We start from the raw sequence: 18,521 nt of genomic DNA, 5'->3' as shown, positions 1-18,521 counted from the left end.
CCTGGCTTCAAAAAATGAAAACTCGGAAGGAGGTTCTCTCATTGGATGAAGAGGATTCGACATCTCTGGCTTCCTCTCACAGATCCAAGAAGAGGGGTAGGTCTCCTCCTGGTCCCCTTCTAAGGCCCCTCATAAGATCTCTGACAGGTCTGAGAGGGCTAGTCCCTTTCAATCTCCTCACGGAAGTGAAAAGGAGAGGCAGGGACAGGCTGCTGGATTAGTTACAGCCTCGAAGGACAAAAAGGAGGTTTCTATTACTTCTCCTCCGTCCAAAAAGGAAAGGACTGGTGACAAACACTCTACAGGCACTCCAGGGACCGTGCCTGAGAAAAAACCGCGTCCGTCGACGACAAAAACATCAGGTACGTTGACGACGATTACTTCTGGAAAAATTCCCGCTGCTTCCTTGGCTCCTTCGACGGGCTTGTCGTCGGTAGCGGTTTCAGAGTCGACGACTTCGTCGTCGTTCAAGGTTCCTGGTTTGTCGATGATAACTTCTTCAACGTCGACGATGGTGGTCTCCGGAAAACAGCTGTCAACGGTATCGTCGACTACTAAAACTACGTCGGCGACGACAATGACTTCGACGAGAATGATGGTGATGACGACGAGTTCGTCTACGAGACCGTTGACGATCATCCCGTCGACGACGACCAAGACTCAATCGACGAGGTCTTCTGTGCCGTCGACGATTCCGTCGACTACCTCCGCACCGTCGACGACGGCTCCGTCGACTAAGCCGACGACGGCTCCGTCGACGAAGCCGTTGACAGGTAAAAAACTGCCATTTCCTCTGCAGAGAATGAAAATTACACCTGAAATGACGTCTCCTCGATGAGTTTCGACAGATCTACAGTCATTGCTTCTAGATGAGGATTCAGAGGAGGATGAGGATTCAGAGGAGGATGAGGAAAATGAAGGCCATTTTGGGGATGCCTACAGTCCCTCAGACTTAAATGTAAAACTGCAGGAGACTGACACGGAGGAATACTATGAGCATTGTGACCAACGGGTGCATCAATATGTTCCACAAGGACTTCGTCCACCTAGTTTAGGGCAGGACATGGTGGCCATGCCCGCCTCTTTAATTTCTGACCTGCAGTTGATGCTGCAGGACTATAGGAACAGGTTTCCTTCGGAAGAGTCAATGCAGTCTACCCAACCTCCACCTCAGGCGTTGCCGCAAGTGCAGCCAGTGGTCGAACTTCCTCCGTCACAAGTGGTGTCTCACACCCCCAACGGTAATTCCTAGGTCCTTTCTCGGACACCGGATCCTGGACCCTCCACTCCTATTCAGCAGGATACCTCTTCGGATGATGAGGTACAGGTGGATCCCTTGACTGATCCATTGCAGGACCCAGACTTGGATCAAGGAGACAGTGGATTGCAAGATCCAGACGCCACTGGTCGGGATACTTCTATTTCCCCTCCGGTTGATATAGGGGGGTTCCATAACCTCATGGAGAGAGCTGCAAAGAGGTTTGGACTACCAATTTCGAAGGAAGAGTCTGAATGGTTCCTGTATGACTTTAAGGATCAGTATAGAAGATCGGTCAAATCCATTCCTATGATTGAGCATGTGTGGGAGGAAGGTATGAAGATATGCAACATCCAGCCACTGTGATTCCGGTTCTCCCCAGGGTGTAAAAGAAGTATAAGGCTCCAGATGGCAGTCCAGCTTGTCTTCTTGGGCAGCCGAAGCCTGATTCAGTGATTTCACAGGCTGCTCAAAGCAAGTCTAAGAACCCATCAACACCTTTGACTATGTCTCCGGACAAGGACGGTAGGCGCCTGGATAACGTGGGGAAGAGGTTTTCTTCCATGGCCAGCTTACTGGATCGAGCAGCAAATGTTCTCGCCATTCTAGGCAGATACGATCGCCCGAAGTGGTGTGACATGGAGCCGTTTGTGGAACAACTGCCAGACTCCGCGAGGGAAGAGGCAAAGAAAGTTCTGGTGGAGGGAGAAAAATCATCCTCTGAAGTTATCGACTGTGCTATGGACATAGCGTCCACAGCTTTTCGAGCATTGGCAGGGTCAGCTGTGCTTCGTCGCCAAGGTTGGTTGAGAGCCACCTGGTTTCGTCAGGAGGTCCAAAATAAGATCCTGGACCTCCCATTTGATGGAGAGATGCTCTTTGGTAAGCATGTTGACGGTGCCCTGCAGAATATAAAAAAGGATACGGACACGGCGAAGTCTTTGGGATCACTCAACTACCGTAAGGTCCCATTTAAAGGTGCTCGTGGCAGAGGTTTCTCTTCATACAGAGGCAACACCCAACAGAGATATTCCTCAGTCTTGGCAATCTTTTATAAGACTCAGTATTCAAATCAACGGCAGGGACAATCGGCGTCTTACTCTCGCCAACCTCCGCGAGGGCGTCGGAACCGTCAGGGACGCGACAGCACCAAGAGACAATAGCGGCCTCCTGGCTCTACCTACTGTTCCTCCCCTCCCAGTCACCTCAGTGGGGGGCAGGATATCATTTTGCCTGACCAGCTGGAAGTGTATAACATCGGACCAGTGGGTCCTGAATATTGTTCAGAGTGGCCATACGTTGGAGTTCCAAGACCTTCCTCCAACGAGAGCTCTGGGCGCCACCCACACGAAACATCTGGGACTGCTCCACCTCGAAGCCCACCAATTGTTCCTCAAGGGGGCAATAGAACCAGTACCTCTCTGTCAGAGGGCCAAAGGTTTTTATTCCAGGTTCTTCCTGGTTCGGAAGACGGCAGAGACTTGGCGCCCCATACTAGACCTACGAGAGCTCAACACTTATCTCATCAAACTCTCTTTCAGGATGGTCACTCTCCAAGAAATTCTTCCTCTTTTGAACCCAGGCGACTATTTGGCGTCTCTGGATTTAGAAGATGCGTATTTCCACATTCCAATACACCCAGCTCACCGACAATATCTTCGATTCACAGTGGGAAAGAGCCATTTCCAATTCAAGGTGCTTCTGTTTGGCCTTCGGTCTGCACCTCGAGTATTCACCAAAGTGTTGGCACCAGTAGCAGCTTTTCTACGAAAACAATCCCTGCAGGTTTCCCTTATTTGGACGACTGGCTCGTCAAGGCTCCATCTTTCAAGGACACCGCTCAAGCTGTCTCGGCTTGCATTCAGTTGTTCAGTCACCTGGGCCTTCATTTGAACAAACACAAGTCAGTTCTACAGCCCTCCAGATCTACAAGATTCCTTGGAGCCATTTTAGGCACGACGCAATGCACAGCTCGTCCTTCAGAAGAACGTCAACAGAAGTTGATCATATCGGCTCGCCAACTGTTCCACAAGAAATGCCTTTCAGTCAGACAATACAAGTCCCTGCTCGGGTCGATGTCATCCTGCATACCATTAATACCTCATTGCAGGCTGCGAATGCGTCCTCTGCAGGAAGAGCTAGACAAACAATGGTGCCAAGCAGAGGGATCATTCAACGACAAGGTGTTGGTGACACCAAAAATGAGAGGCATGCGAATGGTGGCTAGTGCAGGACAATATCGCACAGGGTCCGACGTTCAGAGATTCACCATCCCCATTGATCATGACAACGGATGCCTCTTTGGAAAGCTGGGGAGCGGTGCTCCGAGAGCTTCAAGTCAGCGGGCACTGGAATCCAGAACAGCGTTGGTGCCATATCAATTTTTTGGAGCTAGCGGCCATTCGTTTGGCTTTGCAGGCTTTCCTTCCCAGGGTCCGAAATCATAGAGTGCTGGTCCAGACGGACAATACGAAGGCCATGCACTACCTCAACAAGCAAGGAGGAACGACATCGCAAACTCTGTCCAAAGAAGCTCAGAGGATCTGGGATTACGCGATTCTACACAACATCAGCTTGAGAGCCGAACATCTGGCAAGCTCTCAATGTCAGGGCGGATGCCCTGAGTCGCCAGACAGAGGTGAATCACGAATGGGAGTTGAATCAGTCCATTCTGGAGAGTGTGTTTTCGGTCTGGGGGACACCAACCATCGACCTTTTTGCCTCTCCGGGGAACGCAAAATGCCGGTTTTACGCAAGCAAAGTTTACCATCAGGGATCTCTGGGGAACGCCCTTTCGATGGCCTGGTACAGCGCATTCTTTTACGCTTTTCCGCCAATTCCCCTCATTCCTCGAATACTCAAGAAAAAAAAAGCGGAACCATGCAGGATGATTCTCATTGCACCAGCTTGGCCCCGGCAATTTTGGTACACAGAACTCCTTCTACTCTCCCAAGCTCATCCGATTCGCTTACGACCAATTCCTTCCCTATTGTCGAGGAATCAAGGACAAGTTTACCATCCGGATCCGAAATCACTGCACTTGACAGCGTGGCTCCTGAACACAGAGTTCCGTCATCTGAATCTCTCCCAGGAATGTAGAGACGTTTTGTCCCAAGCTCGAGCACCAAGCACTAATAAGACTTACAAGGCTAAATGGAAGAGGTTCTGCCTGTGGTGTCAGAGACAAGATCTCCATCCTTACAAATCTCTTCCTCATCAACTTTTGCCATATATACTATCATTTGGCAAAGTCTGGGTTGGCGCATTCATCTGTTAAGGTACATCTTGCAGCCATATCGAGGTTTAGGCGCAGTTCAGGCCCTTCCTTATGGTCCTCTAGTATTATTAAACAATTCTTAAAATGCTTGTTTCGAATGTATCCTCCAGTTCGCCCTCCTCCACCAGTTTGGCAACTCAATCTTGTCATGGCTCAACTCATGAAAGCTCTGTTTGAGCCGGTGCACAAGGCGGACCTGAAATTTCTGTGTTGGAAACTTGCAATCCTCTTAGCTCTAACATCAGCGAGAAGAGTGAGTGAGCTTCAAGCCCTCTCCATAGTGCATCCATTCCTGCAATTCAAAAAGGATGTGCTTATCCTTCACACCAATCTGAAATTTATTCCAAAGGTGCCGAGTTCCACTTAAATGAACCTTTGATTTTAAAGTCTCTTTCCGCGCCCTTCACCGCCTGCGGAACGCACATTACATTCTTTGGATGTTCAAAGATGCTTAAAATTCTACTTGGAGCGCACACAACCCTTTTGGAAATCATCCCAATTGTTTGTGTTCTACAGCGCACCACGGAAGGGGTTTCCTTTGGCAAAGAGTGGCATTTCCGGCTGGATCTCCAGTGCGATTCAATTCTGCCATCAGGAGGCGGGCAAGCCTTTGGACAGAAAAGTCAGTGCACATTCCACAAGGTCTGTGGCATCGTCGGTGGCTCTTTTCTCTGGAGTCGCCATTAAGGACATATGCAGGGCAGCAACGTGGAGCAGTACACATACCTTCACGAAGCACTACTGCCTGTAGTCTGCAGGACGAGACTACGCGGCTGTTGGTCAAGCAGTTCTGCTGAATCTTTTCCATTGAGAGGTGAGCTTTCCCTCCAAGCCCTCCATCCTGGTGAGCACATTTTGTTTCTTGTTTGCTATGCTATAAGTTTATATGATTTATGGTTATGTGATGCCATGTATCTACAAAATGTGTCTTGGTTATTACTGCTAGCTACTCTGATACAAAGCATGGGAATCTATGAAAGTTCCAATACTGGGGCAAGAAAACAAGTTACTTACCTGTAACTTTGGTTCCCCAGTATTGGTAACTTTCATAGATTCTCATGCGCCCACCCTCCTCCCCTGGGAAAGCTCAGTTTTTTGACAGAGATAGTGGCGGTTTGCACAACGGCTACGAAAATCTGAGGCTCTGAGCTCTCTCAGGGAGGTTCTAGGGGGTGAGGCTGCTCTGATTGGTCCTGACAAATGTTTGGTCTCTTTTGCACAAAGAGGGTGATAGGATACAAAAGGAGATGAGGCCCAGGCCTATTTTATCTTTTTTGCTTCTATGGTTGTGATACTACCGAGGCTCCCATTCCGACGACGGGGAATGATACAAAGCATGGGAATCTATGAAAGTTACCAATACTGGGGAACCAAAGTTACAGGTAAGTAACTTGTTTTCATCACTCAGACACCACCGCATCACCCAGACACCACCGACATCATCACTCAGCCCAACGACGACATCACTCAGCCCAACGACATCACTCAGCCCAACGACATCATCACTCAGCATCACAACACCACTGTCCTTGCTTGCTACCAACAAGCATTACCATAGCCAATAGGACTCGAATTAGGAAAGTGTAAGGTATTGGCTTTGTGAATAACAATGCTATTAATTTGTATATTTTCAAAGCCAACACATTTAAAAAAATGGTCATTTACAATACCAATAGCTCACACTTTCCTAATGCGAGACCTATTGCATTGCCAATGCTTGTTCTTTTTTTGGCATTCTGCCCTGGAGGATGGGGTCCCCAGGGCCATGCACCCCTGCCTCCAAAATGAAAATATGGCCAGAGGTCATTATTGGCTTGAGCAGGGAGCTGCGTGATTCTATCTTACTTCAAATTTTAAAACACTTTAGAAATTCACTGAAAAAAAATTGTGGTTAAAGAGAGCTGATAGTAAGATGAGAATGTCAGTGACAACATAACGTTTTTAACAAGAAAAACACAGAAAGTCACAAGTTATGGTTAGCTAACTATAGCGTGCATCCCCGCTATGCATTGCTTATGACCTCATAAATTATGTCATCATGACATGTTCTTTGACCTCATTTATGAAATCCCAAATTACATCACCCAAACTGCGTTTTTACTAATTGGTCAATAAAGAAGTAAGGCATTAAAGATATGAAAGTGAGTACCAAATGGCTCACAATTCTATCAAGCATTTTTTTGGGGGGCATTAAATCCTGGAGGATGGGGCCCCCGGGGCATCTAAAGGGTTGGGGCACCCCCTCTATAATTAAATTCCTGTTCCAGGGATGATGTCCCTGGGCCTATTATAGGTAAAGGTACCACCCTTTTTTGGGCCATTCGGCCCTAGAGCGTGTTGTGCCCGGGACCAGGCACCCCTCCTCCTTTATAATTAAAGTATGGACCCTGGAGGATTGGGGACCTTGGGGCTCATTTGTGCTCCATGAGGGGGGCTGCATCCCCCTTTCTCTAATAGATTTGTTTGTCCCCATGGGGGATTTAGTCCCTGGGCTACTTTAGGCTCCGAGAGGGGGGCTGCGCACACCCCCTCCCTTTTTAAAAAAAAAAACAAATGGCTTCGGGGATGGGGCCTCTGAGGCCAGTAATGCAAACCCTGCTCATACCTAGTATGTGTAGAGATCCATTCTAGAAAGTTAGCTGTGTCCTTGTTTACATTTTTATAACCAGATGCATTTTCATAACCATTTTATTCCTGTGGAACAGTGTATGCATCATGAGGATCTCATCTAGAAGCTCTTGTGGAGGGGAACGACTGCTAGTTTTTTTTTAGGAAGGGGGAGGGAGGGAAACCATGCTAATAACCTCCCAAAAGAATTTAAATGGCCAAAGGTGAAAACACAGAAGTTCTAATCCTGTAAATGTTGCAAAATATACATTGATGCAGTAGAATTGTATTTTTTTGGGGGGGGATAGATACAATTTCTAGAACAATACTGCTTCCTCTAAATAGAGTTGATGGAGGTTTGCAAAAGATGCAGAACCTAGATCACTTAAAAGTATACAATTATATGGTGGACGGATGTGCACAACGGAAGAGCACAAAAGCTGCTGTTGAATGAGCCAAAGTATGTTGGGCAGTGGTGGAACACTAAAAGAAACCCCTCATTATGAGAATCCTGGTAAATTCCTGTATGTGCAGTAACTGTAGATAACTGAATTCCACATTTTTCAGCAAACACTGCAGCCTCCCAATTTTTACCCAGGTAAAGTTTGGCAGATTAATCTTCAGGGAAAATTATCAGTACATCTGCATGCTATGCCCCATTTGTGTGGGTAATTATTACATCTGGTAAATGCTGGACATCTTGGGGTTCAGGGGCGGACTGACCGTAGCGGGCAATGGGCATTTCCCCGGTGTACTGGAAGGGTGGGGCGGTTTTAGACCGGTGGGGGCAGTTTTTGTTACCAGGGGGCGATTCTGCAGCAGTGCTGCAAAATCGGCCCCTTGCAACAAAAGCGCAATGAGGAATTAAAGCAGTAATGGAATCTGAAATGCCGGAACAGTTAAGAGGATGTTTCATGGCAAAGGAACGAAAAAAGTAGCCATGCATTTTTCAGTTCCACTACTTTCCTGAGCACTTAATCATTTTGTATAACTAATAAATAGTTTGGAAAAGTTACAAGACAATGATATTCGCCAGGCAGGCTCTTCACCCTGGGAGGGAGTCGCAACACCCACATGGGCACCTCTAGCCCCAATGTCGCAGGTCAGGCGACCTCCACACCTCAGCGGTTCCACAGCAAAATCGTCCCAAAAAGGGGGGTGACCTCTGCCCAGCGCTCCTCGACACAGGTGAGAGGGGGCAGGCCAGCACATGAGGGGGGGTTTGCTAGAGAAAAAGGGGGGGGTCAAGTTTTCACAGTCTCTTCTTTACCCCCAGAGCTATCTAGCGTCCTCAGGGCAGCTCGCACTCCCACAGATCAAAGGGGCAATACTTTCCACTCCGCACGAGCCCCAGCCTTTACTCAAAACCACTCAGTGAAGGGACAGTTCCTCCTTTTTCATGGAGACACCGGGGCAGGGTTCAACAGGAAAATATCTAGGCAGGGCCAGGTCTACGGGTAGAGGGGCGATGACAGCGGCAAGGAAGCAACCCTCAAGAGAAGTCAACCCTCTCAGTGCCCCATCCCCCCTGACGCCACATCCTGCACTCCAGCCAGCCCTACGATGCTCAAAATGGCCGCCCAGGTTCTGACCTTATATACCCTAGTCCCAGGTCACTAGAATGGGCCGGAAGGTTTTAGATCCCTCTAATACTAACTTATGGGCCAAGCTCCGAGGTGAAACCAGTTGGCAGGCTACCATTTTGTGAGGGTACCTGCCCTTTCTCTATTTTACAAAAGCACCTGCGCTGCATTACTAATAGGTAATAATGAGGCGCCCAGAGACCTAGGGTCAACACCAAAAAGAAAAAAAATGTAGTGGACACACAAGAAAAATGCAGAATGCAAAAAGGGATAAAAAAAATAATTAGAAGGGACCACCCAAAGGGCTGACAGGTCTAACACGCGTCCCCCCCCCCCCAGTAGAAAGTGGGGAGAGCTACCCAACCCCTTGGGAGTTCTCGTCACTAAGGCGGAAGTACCTTGAGAGACTGTCTGCGTTGGCGTGGTCCACTCCAGGCCGATGTTCCACCCTGAAGTCCATTCCCTGTAGGGAGATGGACCATCTTAACAGCTTGGGATTCTCGCCTTTCATTTGAATCAGCCAACAAAGGGGCCGGTGGTTAGTTTGAACAAGGAAGTGCGAGCCAAACTGATATGGTCGCAGCTTCTTCAAAGCCCATGACACCGCAAAAGCGTCCCGTTCAATCGCACTCCACTTCTGTTCCCAGGGAAGCAGTCTCCTTGGTAGGAAAACAGGTTGGTCCAGACCCTCCTCATTGAGTTATGATAACACTGCCCCAATACCATGCTCTGATGCATCCGTTTGGACAATAAACTCCTTGGAAAAATCAGGGGCCTTTAAGACAGGAGCCGCACACATTGCTTGCTTTAGGGTGTCAAAAGCTCGTTGACACGCCTGAGTCCAGACTACCCGTCGAGGTTGTTTCTTAGATGTGAGCTCAGTCAAGGGGGCCACAATAGTGCCATATCCTTTAACAAAGCGCCAGTAGTATCCTGTGAGGCCCAGAAAAGCTCGGACCTCGGTTTGGGTCTTTAGGGGCTCCCAAGCCATGATAGTCTCAAATCTTAGCCTGGAGGGGCTGCACTGTTCTCCTGCCCACCAAGTGGCCTAGGTACACCACCGACCCCTGCCCAATCTGGCATTTGCTAGCCTTGATCGTCAAGCCAGCCTGCTTCAGGGCTTGGAGAACAGCCTGAAGGTGACACAAGTGGTCCTCCCAGCTGCTGCTGAAGACAGCAATGTCATCTAGGTAAGCAGCAGAGAAGGCCTCCATACCGGAGAGGACCTGGTTCACCAGCCGCTGAAAAGTGGCAGGAGCGTTCTTGAGCCCAAAGGGCATCACACAGAACTGGTAGTGGCCCTCCGGTGTGGAGAAGGCTGACCTTTCCTTCGCTCCATCTGTAAGGGAGATTTGCCAGTACCATGTTGTGAGGTCAAAAGTACTCGGATATTGGGCAGCTCCCAGCCGGTCAATGAGCTCATCCGCCCTAGGGATTGGATGAGCATCAGTCTTTTGTCACCGAATTCAGTCCCCGGTAATCCACCCCTTCTGGCCAGGCTCCAACTCCACAGGGTGAGCATTGTGGTCATACCACTCTTTCATGACGGTTTGGCTGGCTTCCAGGTTGTCGGAAGCTTGCTTCCACAACTTAGCCATTTGGCTACGGAAAGCCAGCATGTAACTCGCCACATCCTGGGGAAGCTTCCTGGGAGTCTGTTCCCATCCATCTTTCACCAGGCTGAGAGGTCCTCTGACAGGGTGGCCATAGAGAAGCTCAAAGGGGCTGAAGCCCACTCCTTTCTGTGGAACTTCCCTGTATGAGAACAGCAGACCGGGTAGGAGGACGTCCCATTTCCTCCGCAGGCTCTCAAGCAGACTTCTAATCATGCCCTTCAAGGTTTTGTTAAACCTTTCCACCAGACCATTGGTCTGGGGGTGGTAAGGTGTGGTGAACCTGTAAGTAACTCCATATTCCTTCCACATGGCCCGCATGTATGCTAACATAAAGTTGGTTCCCCTATCGGACACAACTTCCTTGGAAAAACCCACTCGGGTAAAAATCCCCATCAGGGCCCGAGCCACCGCAGGTGCAGTAACAGTCCTCAAAGTAATAGCCTGTGGGTACCGGGTGGCATGATCCACCAGAACCAGGATAAACCTGTGACCAGCTGAAGTGGGTGGATCCAATGGCCCAACAATGTCGATGCCCACCCTTTCAAAGGGGGTGCTAACGACAGGTAGTGGTTCCACAGGAGACTTCAGCTTAACCCCTGTTTTCCCACTAGCTTGACAAGACACACACGTCCTACAAAAAGTGTCGGACCCTACCCTCATCTGAGGCCAATAAAAATGGGAGACAAGCCGGGCAAAGGTCTTGTCCTGACCCAGGTGTCCTGCCAAAGGGATCTCCTGAGCCAACTCCAAGAGGAAGGCTCGGAAACGCAGGGGAACTACCAAGGCCCGTGACGAACCGTGCACCGGAGCCTTGGGTTCACTGTAGAGAAGACCATCCTCCCAGTAGATGTGAAAGTTTTCTATAAGGTTACCTGCTGCCTGGGCTACGGCCTGACGCCTCAGTCCCTCAAGGGTAGGGCACTCCTTCTGCCCTTGACAAAACTCTTCCCTGGTAGGTCCTCCCTCCACATGCCATTCTGTAGGGACAGCTAAGTCCTCCAGGGAGACTACATCCCCCTCCGTGGACTCCGGGACCACCACCTCAGGTGTCCCATCCATCTTGCGGGGTGTGGACGCCGAGGCAGGTTTTCCCTGTCCCCGGATCTTCCCCTTTTTTGCAGCTGGCTGTGCCTTTGTTCCAGGCTCCAGCCCTTGCGAACTCCCCCTCGGGCAGTCGCAGACCGTGTGCTTGCACAGGTCCAACCAGGCTTTCCAAGCATTGTGCTCCAAGTCATTCCTCAACAGACAATCGACTGGCACGGCAGGGCTCACCGCAACTCGTAGGGGACCCGTGACCCCTCCCCACTCAAAAGGAACTACGGCCACAGGACAGTGGCCCATTTTGCCATCAGCCATCACTGCGGGGTGGAGTAAGTTTGGAATCACCTGCTCTGGGGACACCAGCTGCCTCCTTACCATGGTCATACTGGCACATGTGTCCCTCAGAGCCTCCCCTCTGGACATTGATGGTGACCCACTGCCCATATTTGGTGGTATTTGGGGGGCACCTGGATCTTAGGAACCATCTCACTGTCTCCCAGGGACACTAGGGTTATCCCTGCCCACTCACCTCCCTTATCTAAGGGCAATTCCTCCCTGAGCACTACACTAGCCACACCCGGGGTTTTTCCTCCAGTGGGAGTGGGTGGTCTCTTTGAGCACTTGACATCTCCTTTATAGTGCCCAACCCCACCACATTCATAACAGCGGACAACCCTTGGCTGCTGACTATGGTCAGGATGAGGGGGGGTTTTGTGGATTAACCTTAGGAGTGAAACCTGATCCCCTTCCCTGGAAACTGTTTTGGGGGCCTAATGAGAACTCCTTCTTTTTGTCTCCCCCCTCTTTCTTCTGGGGAGCGCACTGACCAGTCCTTTGGGATTCCCCTCCAGTCCCCTTTGAGGACACACAGGTACTAGCCAAGATGTCTGCCTCCTCTGCAAGCTTCCTAACCTTAGTCAGCTTGCTATCCACCAGGTGTTGACGCAGCTCCGGAAAACATTTCTCGAGGAGGTGCTCCTTTAAGAACAAATCGTATAACCCCTCGTAATCAGTCACCTCACTGCCTTGTACCCAACCCTCCAATGCCTTTTTAGCGTAATCTAGAAAGTCTACCCAATTTTGTCTACCTAGTTTGTGGCTGCTCCGAAATTTCTGCCTGTATTTTTCAGGGGTCAGCCCAAACTTTCTGATCAATGCAACCTTCATGGTGGGGTAATTGGTCTGTTCCTCCTGCTCTAAGGCTAAGAGCATCCCTCCCTACTGGAGGCATATACTTGTACAGGCCACCCCCCCATTGATTTTCTGAAATCCCATGGGCTCTCAATGAGACCTCATAGGCAGCCAACCATTTGGCGATGTCGTCTCCTACACTAAAACTGATGACTACATCTTTGGGCAAATAGGATCTTGGTTCCCTGGTAATTTCCTTAGGTACGCTGCCACCAACAGGATTACTGGAGGTCCCTATCTGTAGGGCTTTGAGGTCGAACTCCCTTAAGCTAAGCTCATGGGCAAGCCTCTTCTCCTCCCTCTCCTTTTCCAACCTAGCTAACTCCCATTTTAATAGTCTTTCCTCCCTCCTGTCAGCTAACTCTGCTGAGGTCAGGCTCCTTCCAGATACACTACTGCCCGCCCTCGATAGGACCTGGTAACAGATTCCCCCCTTCGGTTTGGCACAGCATATCTACTTCAATGATGTTGTCACGATCCCCCTCTTCCTCCTCCTCTTTCCCATCTGGGTGAGCTGCCACCCATGCTCTCAAGCTGGTTTGGAGTTCCACTTTCTTCGCACCACGCTTGAACACCCCCTTCTCCCGGCAAAATTCCCTAAGTTGGGCCGCTGTTTTTAGTTTCTAACTCAGCCAACTCAAACTCCATTTTACCAGGCGGGGCCTCAGACAGTTATTTGGAGTACTGAAGAAAGAGGCGTCAAGTAAGGGCTACTTCAACCCACCACCAGAAAGGAATTTGAAAAAAACAAAAACGTCCAATTATGGAATTACTGGAAGAAAACTCCAGGTGTAGGGTACGTGGTGGACACTGAGCTACTGTCAAGTGGACGCAAGCACAAGCCCTAATCCTACCACTGAACACCAATATGTTGGACCCCGGGTCACCGGTCCACCTAGGGTAGCACGGCACAGAGTGATAAGACCTATTTCTAAGGCAATTGTGCTATGCTTGCGTCACACTCACCACAGTAACCCAGCGCCTATCCACCAAAAATGACACCACACCTTGTTAGAAAAATGAGAAAGGCTTTATAAAAATTCCTTAAGTTAACTTATTCCGTTAAGCATGTATCACTTAAACACATCAAGCACTTCCACATTTGATTACCTGCATCATGTAGAACCCAACATTTTATTTAGTTCAAGAATCTTGTTCCCCAGAGGAAATGAATTCAGCAAAACCACTTAATACTCTAAATTTCAGGCAGTTACTTTTGCAGTTTAAATAAAATTAAGCAGGAAATAAACACAATACATCTATTCAGGGAAGCAAGATTGTGCATTTCTACAGCAAATAAACCATATTGCAGATCTCTCTTAGTAAAGTTGGTCTACGTGTGGAAGTAGCAGGTGCCAGAATTATATACTCCTGGAAAAACAAGAATGGGCATTAAATTCAGTCAGTATCATGCATTTGATCTCGTAACCTGTAATGCCCTGGCTTCTGTTTAGCTTTAGTGTTGATAGTCATCAGAACATGAGCGGGAAGTTCCCAAAAAACTCTAGGGGACTAAAGAGTTCAAATGAGTGCAATTGCCCACAAAAACGCTGTCAAATATCAAATCATTTTATTTTCATATATTTCTTAGTAAGAAGACATTAATTTGTTCAAAAAGATTTCTTTCATAGACATATAAAATTATTTTCTTTGGCGATATTGGCCCAGCACAAGAAACAGAAAGGCAATATATACAGAAACCATTCATACTCTCAGGCATACACACATTCAGCCATCACCATATACATCAGAAGGAAAAACTACAGACACATTTAATACCAACAGACAGAGGAAAGCGCCGACGCGCGTTTCGGAAAAAAGTGCCACCATTCAGGATTCCTTCATCAGGGCACAAGTGAGGTTTTTACAGTTCCATTTCAACTTTGCTGGGCAACAAAGCTGCAAAGCGTAGCGTTTCTGTGGGCAAAAGGGCAAAATATATAAATTCATATTTCCAAGGGGAGGGAAGCTGGTCATCAAGGTCAGACAAAGCACACATATTCATATTTACACATTAAAAATATATACAAGCACACCACTTTCTAGTAGATAGTTGCAACACAAGGAGGTAGAACATTTCATAAGGGGTGACAGGATGAAGGGGACACAGAAAATGGAGATCTAGGTGAAGTTACATGTGGAACTGTTTTCAATACCAAACGGAACACTGATATAGGAATGAACGTACCAAATGAAAAGGGTTGTGAACCGGTCTTCTAAAATAGTGAGCATACATTCACTAAAAGTGTGACCTACTGACATTAAATAGAAAAAGGGGATGAACTGACTCTGCAAAATATATATCAGCAGGTAAAGAAAAAGAGAAGGGGAAATTAAGGAGATACCTCAGGGTTCTTCAAAAATTATATGTCTAATACATAGGCGATCTCACGAAGGACTAAGTTGCTCACCTGTATCAGGGACCCAAGTACTTATTCAGTGGGCCGAGGTGGAAAACATCTAAATTCACATAGGTTATATGCATGTATAGAGAACGGGATACTATAAAGGAGAGAGAAGAAGGAGAAAACCTTTTATCCTTTCCAGACATCAGTGTACATTCTTATAGAGAACAGTGGATAAAAGATCTAGAGATGACGGTCTCTCGGTCCTAGAGTGAATCTATACGAATGTTGAATAAATATCAAATCAGATGTCAAACAGGGAAATTAGTTTGCACGAATACCTCCAAGGTTTCAGAATGTACACGCAAAAAATCAAGGGCAGCAGACCGATAATATTAAGACCATAGGAAAGGTCTGATGTAATCTTTAAAATCCGTGCATAGGAAATTTCTGCAAAGAGAAAAAGGTTTCATGTAATTGAAGAGTAGTCGCACGGCACACGATGAAAAAAACAGATTCTAAAACATGCAGGCTCCTGAAGAAACTTACTCGTCAAGCATGTCGCGAATCTCGTGAAGTATTTACAGTGATACACAGCCAGTGTCGAGCTGACTCAGCAAGATATGATGTCGTATACTCGGGCACATTCTCTGTAAAAGTCAGTATCATGCATTTGATCTCGTAACCTGTAATGCCCTGGCTTCTGTTTAGCTTTAGTGTTGAGCCAGCAGCAGTTTCTATGGATGGCAGATCCCTAGTTCCAGTAGGGTAGTTTTGTCGGTTTATGCTCCCTTGGCCTACATGACCTCTGTCACCAGGGTTCAAGAGAGTAGGCCATTCACTAGCCCGTGGAGATTTCTCTAATTTTGTGTCCCACACCAGCCCCCAGATCCCTGCTTACTTGTGGGCTTGATGGTATTAGTTTCAGATTCAGCCGTCACAGGCAGCTGGGGAAGATTATACCATCTCTGGCAGTCTCTTGATTAAGCGTCTCCTCCCTCGCAGGCAAGGCCGACTTACACGCTGGGCCTGCGCAGAGGAGAGGACGCTTCCGCTACAATGCACAACTGAAATTGACTTGGTTCGGCCACCTACGAAGGCAGCCACTCCTTTCCTCCGAACTGGGCCTGCGCGGGAGAGAGGCGATTGCGATGCAGCGCCGCCCCCTCAGGGAAGCCGTCAAGCCCTCCTCTGGGCCTGCGTGTAAGAAGGGACGCCTCAATGCTGCTCCGCCCCTTAGTGAAGCTGACGAGCCCTCCACTGGGCCTGCGCTAGGGACAAGACGCCTCATTGCTGCACCGCCCTTCAGCAACATTCACCTCAGCGAGAGGCAGCGGTACAGGCGGCGAATCTACCACCGGCTCCTCACCCTAGGAGGGAGTCGCAACACCCACATGGGCACCTCTAGCCCCAATGTCGCAGGTCAGGCGACCTCCACACCTCAGCAGTTCCCCAGCAAAATCGTCCCAAAAAGGGGGTTGACCTCTGTCCAGCACTCCTCGACACAGGTGAGAGGGGGCAGGCCAGCACAGGAGGGGGGAATCGCTTGAGAAAAAGGGGGGAGGTCAAGTTTTCAGTCTCTTCTTTACCCCCGGAGCTATCTAGCGTCCTCAGGGCAGCTCTCACTCCCACAGATCAAAGGGGCAATACTTTCCACTGAGCACGAGCCCCAACCTTTACTCTAAACCACTCAGTGATGGGACAGTTCCTCCTTTTTCGTGGAGACACCCGGGCAGGGTTCAACAGGAAAATATCTAGGCAGGGCCAGGTCTACGGGTAGAGGGGCGATGACCGCGGCAAGGAAGCAACCCTCAAGAGAAGTCCACTCCCTCAGTGCCACATCCCCCCTGACGCCACAGCCTGCACTCCAGCCAGCCCTATGATGCTCAAAATGGCCGCCCAGTTTCTGACCTTATATACCCTAGGCCCAGGTCACTAGAATGGGCCGGAAGGTTCTAGATCCCTCTAATACTAACCTATGGGCCAAGCTCTGAGGTGAAACTTTGATAGTTGGCAGGCTACCGGTTTGTGAGGGTACCTGCCCTTTCTCTAATTTAAAAAAGCTCCTGCGCTGCATTACTAACAGGTAATAATGAGGCGCCCAGAGACCTAGGGTCAACACCAAAAAGAAAACAAATGTAGTGGACACACATGAAAAATGCAGAAGGCAAAAAGGGATAAAAAAAAAGAAATAATTAGAAGGGGCCACCCAAAGGGCTGACCGGTCTAACAGACGGAGATGGTGATCTGAGAGGTGGGAGAGGAGGAAAACTAATTCTGTAAACCAGAGCAAGCTGACTCAGTAGTGGGGGGGTATAAGGATGCCTCAGCCTCCAGGGGACAATCAGGACTCCAATCACCCAATTCCTGACCTTGGTTAGCACCTTCTGTTTGCTAGGGATATGTAGCTATCCTCTGAATAATACCCATCCATGATGCCTTGTGTCCAGGGAAGTGAAACATACCAGGATAGGAGAGGTTTGAAATGAGCGGCAAAGTGATTGAACCTCTTGGAACCTGTACAAGTGACAAATAAAAATAAATGTCTTGTGTCAAAGATGTATTCACTGAGCATCAAATTATGCTGCTTAAGGCATCCGTCTGAGTATTAAACAACCCCAGGATGTAGGAACTTTCTATCTTTAGGAGGGAGATACTTAATAGGCAAAGGGAGCAGGCAAGCTGATCCAGAACCCTAAACATCATCGCTCCATGTCGGTTCATGTAGGCACAAACCTCGTTGCGGGGCCTCATTAGAACAGCCTGCCCCTTAAAATGGTTGCAAAATAAAAGCACAGCCTTCGAAATGGCAAAGAGCTTCCTCTAATTTGAGGATCGGGCAGCTTTCTCCAGAGTACAGAGAGCCTTAGTAGAGAGGGAGTCTAGTATCACTTCAATGCCATCATCTGTGGTAAGAAACAGGGGATCAGGAGAATGGAGGTCCTTCCCTCTCTCCATGTGGGAAGGGCCCAGACGCTGCTGAAGTACCTCTATAATGGAAGCATTTGCAGGAATTTGGATGATTCAATCCAGGGAAGCAGGATTCTAGTGAGCCATCACATGTTGCACAACATGTTGCTTTAGATAAACCTGGACCCAGAGAACCATACACTGGAACTAGACAAGCACCCTGGTTCTACAGCTACTGACGTGCTGGAACCTCCTGTTGGACTGGTAGGTAGTGCAGATGAAACTGGAACTTCACTGCTCTGGATGTCAGCCCTATTGTCCAGCAGATTCTGTACCTCCATCTGGAGAGCCATGTCCCTCAGATTAACTTTGGACCAGGAAGCCACATGTATCACAGAGTTCAATGGCAGTTGAGGTAACTCAGCACTGCAATTTTCTCTTGGGCACGACAAAAACACTAACTCGAATATGCTACCTAGCGACCCATGTTGGGAAAGAGCAGTCTCCCAACAGATGCTCAGGGAGAGTGGAGTGTCCAAGGCTAGTTTGGACTAGTTTACAATCTCTGGTGTGAAGGAGATTTAATTCTGAACTGACCAAAGGAAGTAAGATTTCAGTACTTGCATCTAGACAGAAATCTATTCCTTTATCCAGAGGGCCACAGGCGATGATGGCGGAGGTACGTACTCGTGG

General features: G+C 48.6%; 1 protein-coding gene across 16 annotated transcripts in view; it reads left to right on the top strand.

Annotated features, from left to right (window-relative positions):
• KTN1 (kinectin 1) overlaps window positions 1–18,521 on the top strand; it is a 467,921-nt gene that overhangs the window by 120,896 nt on the left and 328,504 nt on the right. The gene's annotated exons all lie outside the window — the stretch shown is intronic.

Source organism: Lissotriton vulgaris, chromosome 9, assembly GCF_964263255.1.
Source record: "Lissotriton vulgaris chromosome 9, aLisVul1.2, whole genome shotgun sequence".
Classification (NCBI taxonomy): Eukaryota; Metazoa; Chordata; class Amphibia; order Caudata; family Salamandridae; genus Lissotriton; species Lissotriton vulgaris.
Note: the sequence above shows the minus strand (reverse complement) of the source record. Positions and strands in the feature narration are given on the sequence as shown.